This window comes from Rutidosis leptorrhynchoides, chromosome 7 (genome assembly GCF_046630445.1).
Source record: "Rutidosis leptorrhynchoides isolate AG116_Rl617_1_P2 chromosome 7, CSIRO_AGI_Rlap_v1, whole genome shotgun sequence".
NCBI classification, from domain to species: Eukaryota; Viridiplantae; Streptophyta; class Magnoliopsida; order Asterales; family Asteraceae; genus Rutidosis; species Rutidosis leptorrhynchoides.
Genome location: NC_092339.1, coordinates 81,021,822 through 81,031,391, shown reverse-complemented (window position 1 = coordinate 81,031,391; position 9,570 = coordinate 81,021,822). Strand labels below are relative to the sequence as shown.

Here is a 9,570-nt window from a genome sequence, read left to right as displayed (position 1 = left end):
GGAGGAGGAAGTTGTCCACTAGGTTAATGCATGTAAAAGTCATTAAAGGTGGTTACTAGTGTGCATGGTGTTGGAAGAACAAGTAACTAGATTCCAATTACCTTAAACAAACTAGTTATGTTCCAAATGTAATACTTACATGTTAAGTTGGGCTAATAAGTCCACTAAAGAAGTAGGGTGGGCTTCATAAGTCCATAAGCACTAATGAAGGCCCAAGTTCAAGTAACAAACAAGTAAATCCAATAAAAGCCCAAGTAACTAACTAATAGTCTTAGTTAATTAAAATGATTAATAAAATCAATCATGAATGTAAATAATATTCTAAAAATATTATTCGTGAAAGTTTCGTGTGTCACAAAGACGTTTCGGGCATTTAAAGTCAAGTACGGGCATTCATGGCAACATGTAAATGTAATAACATACATTCGTTTAATCACAAGTATTAATAATATTAATTATTAATAAATAATGTTGGAAAATCCAGGGTCGTTACAGTTATTTTGTACGAAAATACAATTCGAGCGTTTACCCGTGTTGTGGCACGAGCAACTATATTGATAATGTGCAGCTACATCTGAAGAAGACGGTTCCTCTGGCATCATTAACAAAGCTATGGATTCAAGAATTTTAGCTTGTATAGCTTGCTCGTAAATGATAAGTGCACACAGTGCCGGAGAATTGTAACAAAAAGAACATTTTTTGTCTCGATGATTAAACCGTTCAACATAATCTGGTTTCGGAGGTACAACGGAAGAAATACTCGTCATTTGAAGTCGTTTGTTGGAAACCGTATTCGTCTTTGACCTTGCTGTGAAAAATCGAAATTCTGAAAATTTGTTAGAAATTTTAACGAGAATCGTTAAATTTATTTAATCCGTTAGTCTTTTTCGTTAGAAAGTTAACTAAACTGGTTAAAATGTAAATTCTAGAAGGATTGGGTTAAAACTGTAAATGTTTTGAGGCTGTAGGGACTGAATAGGTAAGTATTTTAGATATGGAATGAATTTGATAAAAAAAAAAAAAAAAAAAAAAAAAAAAGTCTACATTCTTTCAGGAACGAATGTGGTTTGCTGCAAATACAAGAATTTTTTTAATATATGCAATATGGGGGTCTGATTATTTTGTCATGTAGCGCTGGTACCTTTCTTCCTCCCTAATTCAGTGTCAAACGTACGGGTTAAGTTTAAATGTGTAAAATTCGTCAATTTAGCATGTTAACCACATGAATTAAGTTTCTCACTCGTTTGTACGAAGGTTTAATTGCACGGTTCAGCAATCCAAACGTACGGACGAGATGTTATTGGCCGTTTTTGAAGAAGCCGGAGATGGTGGCGGCTATTGGCGGTCGACGGCGGAGTAACACCAAAACTAGAAATTAACCTCTGAAATTTTATGTACACGTTCAGTAGCTGATTCCTAAACTTTCAACGTTTTTACTTTTCGTTAATTCGATCTAGATTCGTTCAAAGGCTAAAACAGTCAACAAAAGTCAAACCGAACAAATATCTCGAGAATCACAGATCTAAACACGAACGTAGAAGCTATGGATCGACGAGACGGAGCTCTTATGCTCTGCTACCACGTGTTAACTCAATTTAAATGATGAATTCGTGTTTGCTATTTTATAGATCGACACCCGTACAAAAATTATGATGTTTTGTAATGAAGATGAATAAGGAAGATGAAGATAGTAATCTGAGAATTCAGTAGCAATAGCTTGAACTTTACTTATTGCCAAAATTACAAGTTTGTTACATAATGAGAGTTTAGAGGAAGTGGTATTGTGTGGAAAGGAGTTGGTGTAAATGTGAGGAAAGACTTAATCACGTAAGGGAGGTGATGGTATTTATACACACCATTACCTTTACATCACTTGTAAACAATACAATGCACATCACAATATTAAACTTAACAATAATGTCCACGTATTTGTTCTTCCAACGGGTTTTTTCTTTGTTGGAAAAATAAATCGGGTGGATGATATGATGTACAAGTGGATTACTTGAGCAATGGGGTTCCTAGAGTCGGGTCGTGCCCCGACCCTTTATCTCCTAAACTAAGGAGATAGGTGCCGTATCCAAAGAGAAGTTCTTGGTCCCAAGCTAGTAGCATAGTTCAGATTATAGTTCAACGGTATTTTTAATGTCGAAAGACTTCAAGGTTAACGAGTGAAGTGTAGTGTGATTCGGGTGTCTCATCCGACGATATTAAAAGGAGTTGCAATCGGCAGGTCAGACGTTGTTGTGGGAGGTAATCAGATAGAATATGGGTTTGTTTAAAGTCTTTTTCGAGTGGGAGAATTGTTGGGAATGTGAATTTGTTTAAACAAGAAAATGGTACAGTAGGGCAAATCTCGCTACAAGGAAGATTTACATCGCGGTTGCAAGGAAAAATAACCGGAGAGCTGGTACCTTCGATCACAACCACGCGACAGGGACCTCGTATCGCGCGATCGCGAGAAAGCAGCTGGGCAGCCAGATTTGGAACTTGTTTCAGACTCCTCGTTGCATTGAAATTATAACTCGTTTAACACTATTGGATATAGCAACAACTTTACATGTTAGGTTGGCTGGTTGTGGATTGAAACAATAGCAATATTGGATATAACCACCGTGTTTTACGTTCTTACACGTGTTCTTCTTGTTCACTTAAAAATTTTTGTTTATTGTCTTGTGGGTTGATAGTCAACTGTTATCATCAAGTTTTGTTAGGGCTCATTAATCGTTCCTAACGCTAACTTTACATGTTAGGTTGATGTGTCGACTGATTTGGACTGGACTGTTTTAATCCAGAGAGAGGTAGTTGTACCTGTCTAGTCCAAATTACTAGTGATCCAATCCTGACTCATCCGTGGCATCTAAACTAAAAAATAAAAATTGTTGATTTTGGGTAAAGTTTATTCAATCTTTGAATAATATCACTTATTCCGTCAGCAAATAGTGACGTATGCACCTGATGATAGCGAATATGTACATTATCAATTTTTAATCATACAACTTTACTGTTTAACTTTTAGATGGAAACTCTCATGAACTAACACGATTTTTTTTTTTTAATATTACTGTTCACCATGAGCTTGAAAAGTTACGTGGTTGAAGGGTTACCTTACATAATTAGTAGTCAGTTAATACAAAATTAGTATTACCTAAGCATTCAGACATCGCCATACAGGCTTAATGAAGGGAAAACTGTCTTTTAATAGATTAACATGACCCTTATATACTATTTGCTACTATATGCTAGCGAAAATTTAAAATATATTATCATTGAAAGGTCAAATATATAATATACCGAATATAACTATAATTAAAATAAAATAAAATAGAAGACGAAGTTCTAACCTTGATGACGTTCCAGCAGCCACGTAGAAATAGTGATCTACACATGAACAATTGCAGTCTTAATGTCAAATATTTCATACTAACTACATCCGCATTATCTTATCGTGTATAATAGTCGAAAAAAGTAAAACCAAACATATGATAGATTGTTTATATATTTTGTACGTGTGAGAGAAATAAAGAGGAACCTTTGAATGGAGGGCATACACATTTGTATAATTAAACAAAAAAGAAAAGAATAATATAGATAGCGACTTCCAAAAGTAGATATCACGGAGTATTAATTTTGAATTCTCACGAGAAGCCAAGAAGGTGCCCATATCTATCTTCTATAGATTCTATTATAATATTAAAATGATGATGTTATAATAAAACTATTTTTCTTTATAAAAGAAATTAAAAAAAAAATTGAAAATTTTTGAATGAGGTCATTAATCTAAAAATTTATATAATTAAAATTATTAAAATTATAAATATATAATCTATTAGGGAGTAATAAAAACGCGCGCTCTCCTAATTGTTGGGCAGAAAAATAAACTCATGCTCTCAAAACCCTAGAAAATTAATTGTGCAGATGTAGATCAAAACCCTAGGAAATCTATACTAAATCTAACCATCGATCACTGTAAGAGGATACAATTGAGGTTTTCTTCATCCTTCTAATCCTGTAGCTACCAAAATCAGGTCACAAATTTCTTTTTCAGAGATCTAATGGTTATCTGCAACCATCCAACCAGTAAGTAATATCTAAAATGTGAATCATCTATCTACTTCCTCATCAAAAGCACGCCTCTTCAATTCAATTCAATTCCTTCTAAGAATTTTGAAAATAGTTTTAAAATCTGAATCTTCTTCTTCATCTCTGAATTCTACTAATTATGTGGTGGTGTTCTTTACTTCTGGCTTTGGTGATCATAATAAAAGATATGGACTATTCAAGACTTTTGTTCGAGATATATAGAGCAGAGCCGCAAAGTAAATCAATTCTATATATTGTTACTATTGATATTTTTTGAGTTGACTCGCAATTTATGCATTTAACTGTATATTTTTACACCATTTGTTATTGAGCTGATAATTTGAGTTGTAATTTGGTTATTATTACTGACTTTGTGCAGGTCTTGAAAATTTTGGACTGGATCCTACCAAAGGTCATACAAAAAGTCAGGTGTGTATTGATATTAGATACATAGTTATTTTTGTAAATTGGTTTTTTAGTAGATACTCTGTAACTTATAAAGTAGTTTTTTTTACTCATGCGTGTGTATTGGAACTGATTATGTTAATATGTATGTTGATGTTGGTTTTGTGGCCCATAAATAGAATTATAGTTTTTGGTAGTCAAAAGCTGCTTTTTGCGTATTAAAATTTGATGACTCTTTGATCTATATAAAATGTGTTTACAGTTATCTTCTATTTCGTGGTGTCAAAGTTATTTCTTTCCATGTTTTGTAAATTTAACTTTATGAATCAATGATATTATTTTCATGCTTTGTGCCTTTGATGGGATTTAGACGAAGGAACCTCATCTGTTGCTGCTACACTGTTTGGTTTTTTAAAGAAGTCTTGAATGTTTCCAAAGAAACTTTTGACCAGAGATTAACCCTGCTAACATACATTGTGGTTTTGTGTAGTTACCAAAATATTAATGAGTAACAAAAGCACATAAGGTATGTTATAGTATCTTATCTATTTCTGCGTCTTTATTACTGCATAAGTTTTGCATTTTGTTTTAGATTTTATAAGACGGTTAGAGTGGTAGTATAGTAAGAGAGATGGTTGAACGCTAATAACGTGAAGTTGTTTTATGATTTATCACCATCCGTGAACAATTTTGTATTTTGCTATATCGTTCTAAGAAATTTAGAGGTGGCAAAATGGGTGGGTCATACGGAGTCGGTAACATGTTAAAGCACATAAGGTATGCATGGTTTTCACATGTTCTTCTAAGATTAATGTATGCATTCATGTGTGACGGTTTTGGGACTATAGTTTTTTATTGTAGTATTGGATTGTGGTTGTTTTGAATAGTTTATTGTACCAAATGTTCTCTCCACCGCCCAACAACGTATATAGAAATGCAAGAACATCTGATCTTGCTCAAGGTAAACATCCAATTGAACGTATGATCTTACTCAATAGAACCAATGCATCCAACATCTGATTTGCTCAAGGTAAACATTCAATTAAAGATGCTCAAGGTATACACAATAGAACCAATGCATCCAATATCTACTTTTTGCATAGGTGGTTGAAATGGATGACACATTTTGAAGGATCAAAATAGCTAGATGAACGTTCACTGTAGCTGGTTGAAATGGAGGACACATTTTGAAGGTCAAAAAAGATAAATGAATGTTCCTCGTGTTTTTCAAAGGTTATTTAGTTACTCCATAATGTTTCTCTTTTGATTTTGTTTTGAAAAGTTGTATATGACCAACATAATGTTTCTTTATAAATTTAGTGTTAATTATAATGTTATTGCAAAATTTAAATGTACTAATGTCAACTTTTAAAGTTTTTTTTATATGTTTGATTATATCTTAGGGTTTATGTTTAACTTTTCAGGGTTTATAATTTTTCTATGATTCATCTCTTTGGTCTATTGATTTTATATTCAGGATTTTATATTCTCTATGATTCACTTCTTTGCTTGCTCCAGGGATTCAAATTTGTGAATCTAGACTCACAAAAACATTTGAAATCGAGTTCTTATCGAATATGTTGTCACTTGGTGGTATAAAGCCTTCGAATTGTCACTGAAGCTGTTGCCTATTAGGTGTTCGATGAAATGCTTGCATGCTCTTAATTCCTAACTACTTTATCTTTCGAAGTTATTGTTTTCAATATTGCTTAAAACTTCAAATATGATATGCATAACTAATGTAGTATTATTATGTACATTTCAGTCCATTACCTCATCAAGAGCTAAGATGGGTGAGGTGTTTCATGAGTTCATATTACTTTCAGGTAATAAAAATTAGTTTCACACTACACTGATGTATCAACCACGGTTGTAAAACTCGCGACTCGGGGAGTACTCGGCCGGAGGTTTTTGAGGAGTAATCGGCAACTCGGGGAGTACTCGGAGGAGTACTCGGATTTTGACTTTTGTTGACTTTTCTAATATAACTAAATATTTTCAATATATTATAGATATATAATATATATATTAGCTATAAACAAACATTTTATGAATATATATATGTTAAATATATAAAATTTATAAATATATATGTTCAATATGTAAAGTTTAGTTACATATAAATATTTATTTTAAGAGTGCATATAAATTTTGTTCTTGGTATTAAAGTTAAGTAAAAGTTTAGGGGTTATTATTGTCATTTGATAAAAGAATATTGAATTAAAATATTTTAAAAATAAATACTCTCGTATATGGTACTCAAAGTCTCAAAGAGCATCACTGCATCAGACATATGATAAAAACAAGTTGTAAAAAGTAAAAGCACTCTCTCTTGAAAAACGTGTCACCATCCAATTTCCAAAAAATCCCAGATCTTGTTTTACAAGCTCGCTATGGATCTGAGATCTCGTCTTGTTTTCTTCCTCAATCCTTTCTTCTTTCCCGTTTCTGTTTTTTTTCATCATCGTTCCTCGTTTCCGGTCAATTTTTGAGTTTTCCGACGACGTTGACCGAGTAATAGAGCGAGTTAGACACCGATTTCTCGGTTGAACAATTTTTCCGAGTTATCGCCGAGAACTCGGCCGAGTCAGCCGAGTTTTGCAACCATGGTATCAACCAACTGCTTTGCTAAGTATTTTATACCACAAAAGCTTCAGGCCCAATATAGTGTATGTGGATAATATTATTCATCTAATATTGCCATGTTGATCAGCTACATGTCTATAAATCAAATTGTGTAGACCATCTAATGTGCATTGATATTTTGTATATAGTTTTCAGGACCCAATCTGGCACCAAAATAAGGTATTACGGAGTATATTTTTAAAAAAATAAACCGATATTTAAAAATAGTACAGTTCATATAGATTATTCATATAAATTACGGTTGGCAATTTTAGACCATTTGCTAAAGCAAAAATATGGCTTTTAAATGAATCAGGTCCAACCATTTAAATAAAGAATTAAGCTACTGCCTAAACATGTTCTTTATGCTTGTGTACTTTCTTTAGCTTAGTTGAGGCAGTTTCATAAATATAATTTATGTCAATTCATTAGTTTTGTTTGTTCTCTTTAGCATAAGCAATGAAGATGATGCTCTTTTCAAATGATCATATGGTACCTGCTCTGAATTAATAAGTTAAGAAAATCACTACACTACAAGGAAGAGTAAAGAGTAAAGAAGGAATAGAAGGTACTGATTCGTGACAATTGAGTCCTTTAAAATAGTTAAGTAATAAAAGACAAGGTCAATACTTTTCTCGGGTTAACTTTGTTTTTTTTAATGTTAAAATAGTTATGTGCAACTTTTTAATATACCCTGATACACTTACATAATTTTCATGAAACGTGTTTGATGCAAAGAAATAAGTAGTTCGACTTTATTCATCTCTTTGCTAAGAGGTTTACATCAAGAAATATGTATTGGTAATGATATTTGTTTTGGTCAGAGTTGGCTCGGTTGAAGAGGTGATATTGGAGCGGACAAAGCAGAAAATGGGCATTGATGATAAAGTGATATCGGTAGGATTGTTCGCCATAACTTTCAAAGGTTGGTCTTTGAATTGATTTGGCCCGTTTTGGATAATCCAATGATCAAAATGTCCATGTCTATATATCAGTGGGTCAAAATTGCCACCTATGGGTGATATTATTGGTATTTGTTTGCCTTTGTAGCTCAAGATCAGATAAGAGTGATGGCATTATGAGAAGATGGATGAGGAAAGAAGACAAAAAGATATGCATGTTTAGCTAGCCAACCTAGAAATCACGAGGTTCCAAGTGAACTGGGGTTATACTAAACCTGACAACCCGAAAGAAATGAGGTTAACAGGTTTGACTATGAAACATAGACCTGGAAAATAGGTATTGTAGAAAATAGGTAGTGTTTGTATTGGTAGTAGGAGAAATGTTACATTTTAAATATGGTTTTAATTAGCTGTCGATTTCGTTTAAGTACCCAAACGAGTTAGATACTGTCGACCAATTTGAAGTCAACTATTTACTAATATGATGGTAATCCATTTTAAAAAAACTTTTTATTTGGTAATCAATATATTTATATGTGGGTACAAACTTCACGATATCTAATGTCTTAGTAATATATACTCCCAGAATGCATGAATTCATTTATGTATTGTTATCAATATATTCTTATAAGGCTTCTTGTGTGTAGGTAACTGTATACATGTAGGGACACTGATAGGTGTTGCCTACTGAAATCAAGAGGGTTTAGCCCTGTAGATGCAACACATATTTCGCTAACTCAGTCGATGCCCTTTTCAAGGATTTGAAGCTTTCTTCTTTCAGGGTATCTTTCTCAAAGAGATTCTGCTGTAGATGTAATATCATGTCAAAATCCTTGCTTTGCGGGTGATTATTATTCATGTTAATTATATAAATATCTTTTTGACAAACCCGTGATTTCACGGGTCATTTCACTAATATATATATATATATATATATATATATATATATATATATATATATATGCATCTTGGGCAAATCTTTGGGCTTGGTTTGATATTTGTTTTAATGATCTAGTACTCTTCATGTGACAAATATAATAAAAGTAAGATATATATATATATGTATATATATATATATATGTATGTATATATATATATATATATATATATATATATATATATATATAGTCATTATCTACGCATAAGTCTTACGAATGATTTTCGTGTAATTTATATATAAATGACATAACTTTATGATATTCTAGAAAAAGACATTTTGTATGAAGAGTGATGATATTTTCTATCACCAATTTTAATAGATTCAACTAGTTGTGGAGCCCTCGCTTCGCGCCGGGGCTCCGTTTTAAATGCGAGTTAAAAAAAAAAGTCTTGATCTATTTTGTAGAAAAGAATTTTTTTTGACATAACATTGAAGGGTTGTTCCTTTTGTGAAAGTTGCTTCTTTTAGCGTTCGGGTTTTATTTTTAAAAAAAAAAGTTAGTAAAGTGGGGGTTCGATTTGTATTTTAATAAAAGTTAATGGGTTAAGTTTGTGAAATTTGAAAAACTTTATGTATAAAGTGGGGGTTCGATTTGTATTTTAATAAAAGTTAGGGGGT

The 9,570-nt window shown here is 32.4% G+C and overlaps 1 long non-coding RNA gene across 6 annotated transcripts; it reads left to right on the top strand.

The window, feature by feature from the left end:
* Positions 1-5,171: 5,171 nt before the first annotated feature.
* Positions 5,172-8,779, top strand: LOC139858244 (uncharacterized). Of its 6 annotated transcripts, none has more exons than XR_011762862.1 (6): positions 5,172-5,718; positions 6,251-6,311; positions 7,562-7,678; positions 7,935-8,035; positions 8,161-8,317; positions 8,660-8,779. It is a non-coding gene; the product is annotated as an uncharacterized lncRNA (long non-coding RNA). The 6 variants fall into 6 exon arrangements; XR_011762860.1 differs by lacking the exon at positions 8,660-8,779 and having other exon boundaries at positions 5,172-5,515; positions 5,589-5,718; positions 8,161-8,372; XR_011762861.1 differs by lacking the exon at positions 8,660-8,779 and adding an exon at positions 7,260-7,290 and having other exon boundaries at positions 8,161-8,372.
* The last annotated feature ends 791 nt before the right edge of the window (positions 8,780-9,570 follow it).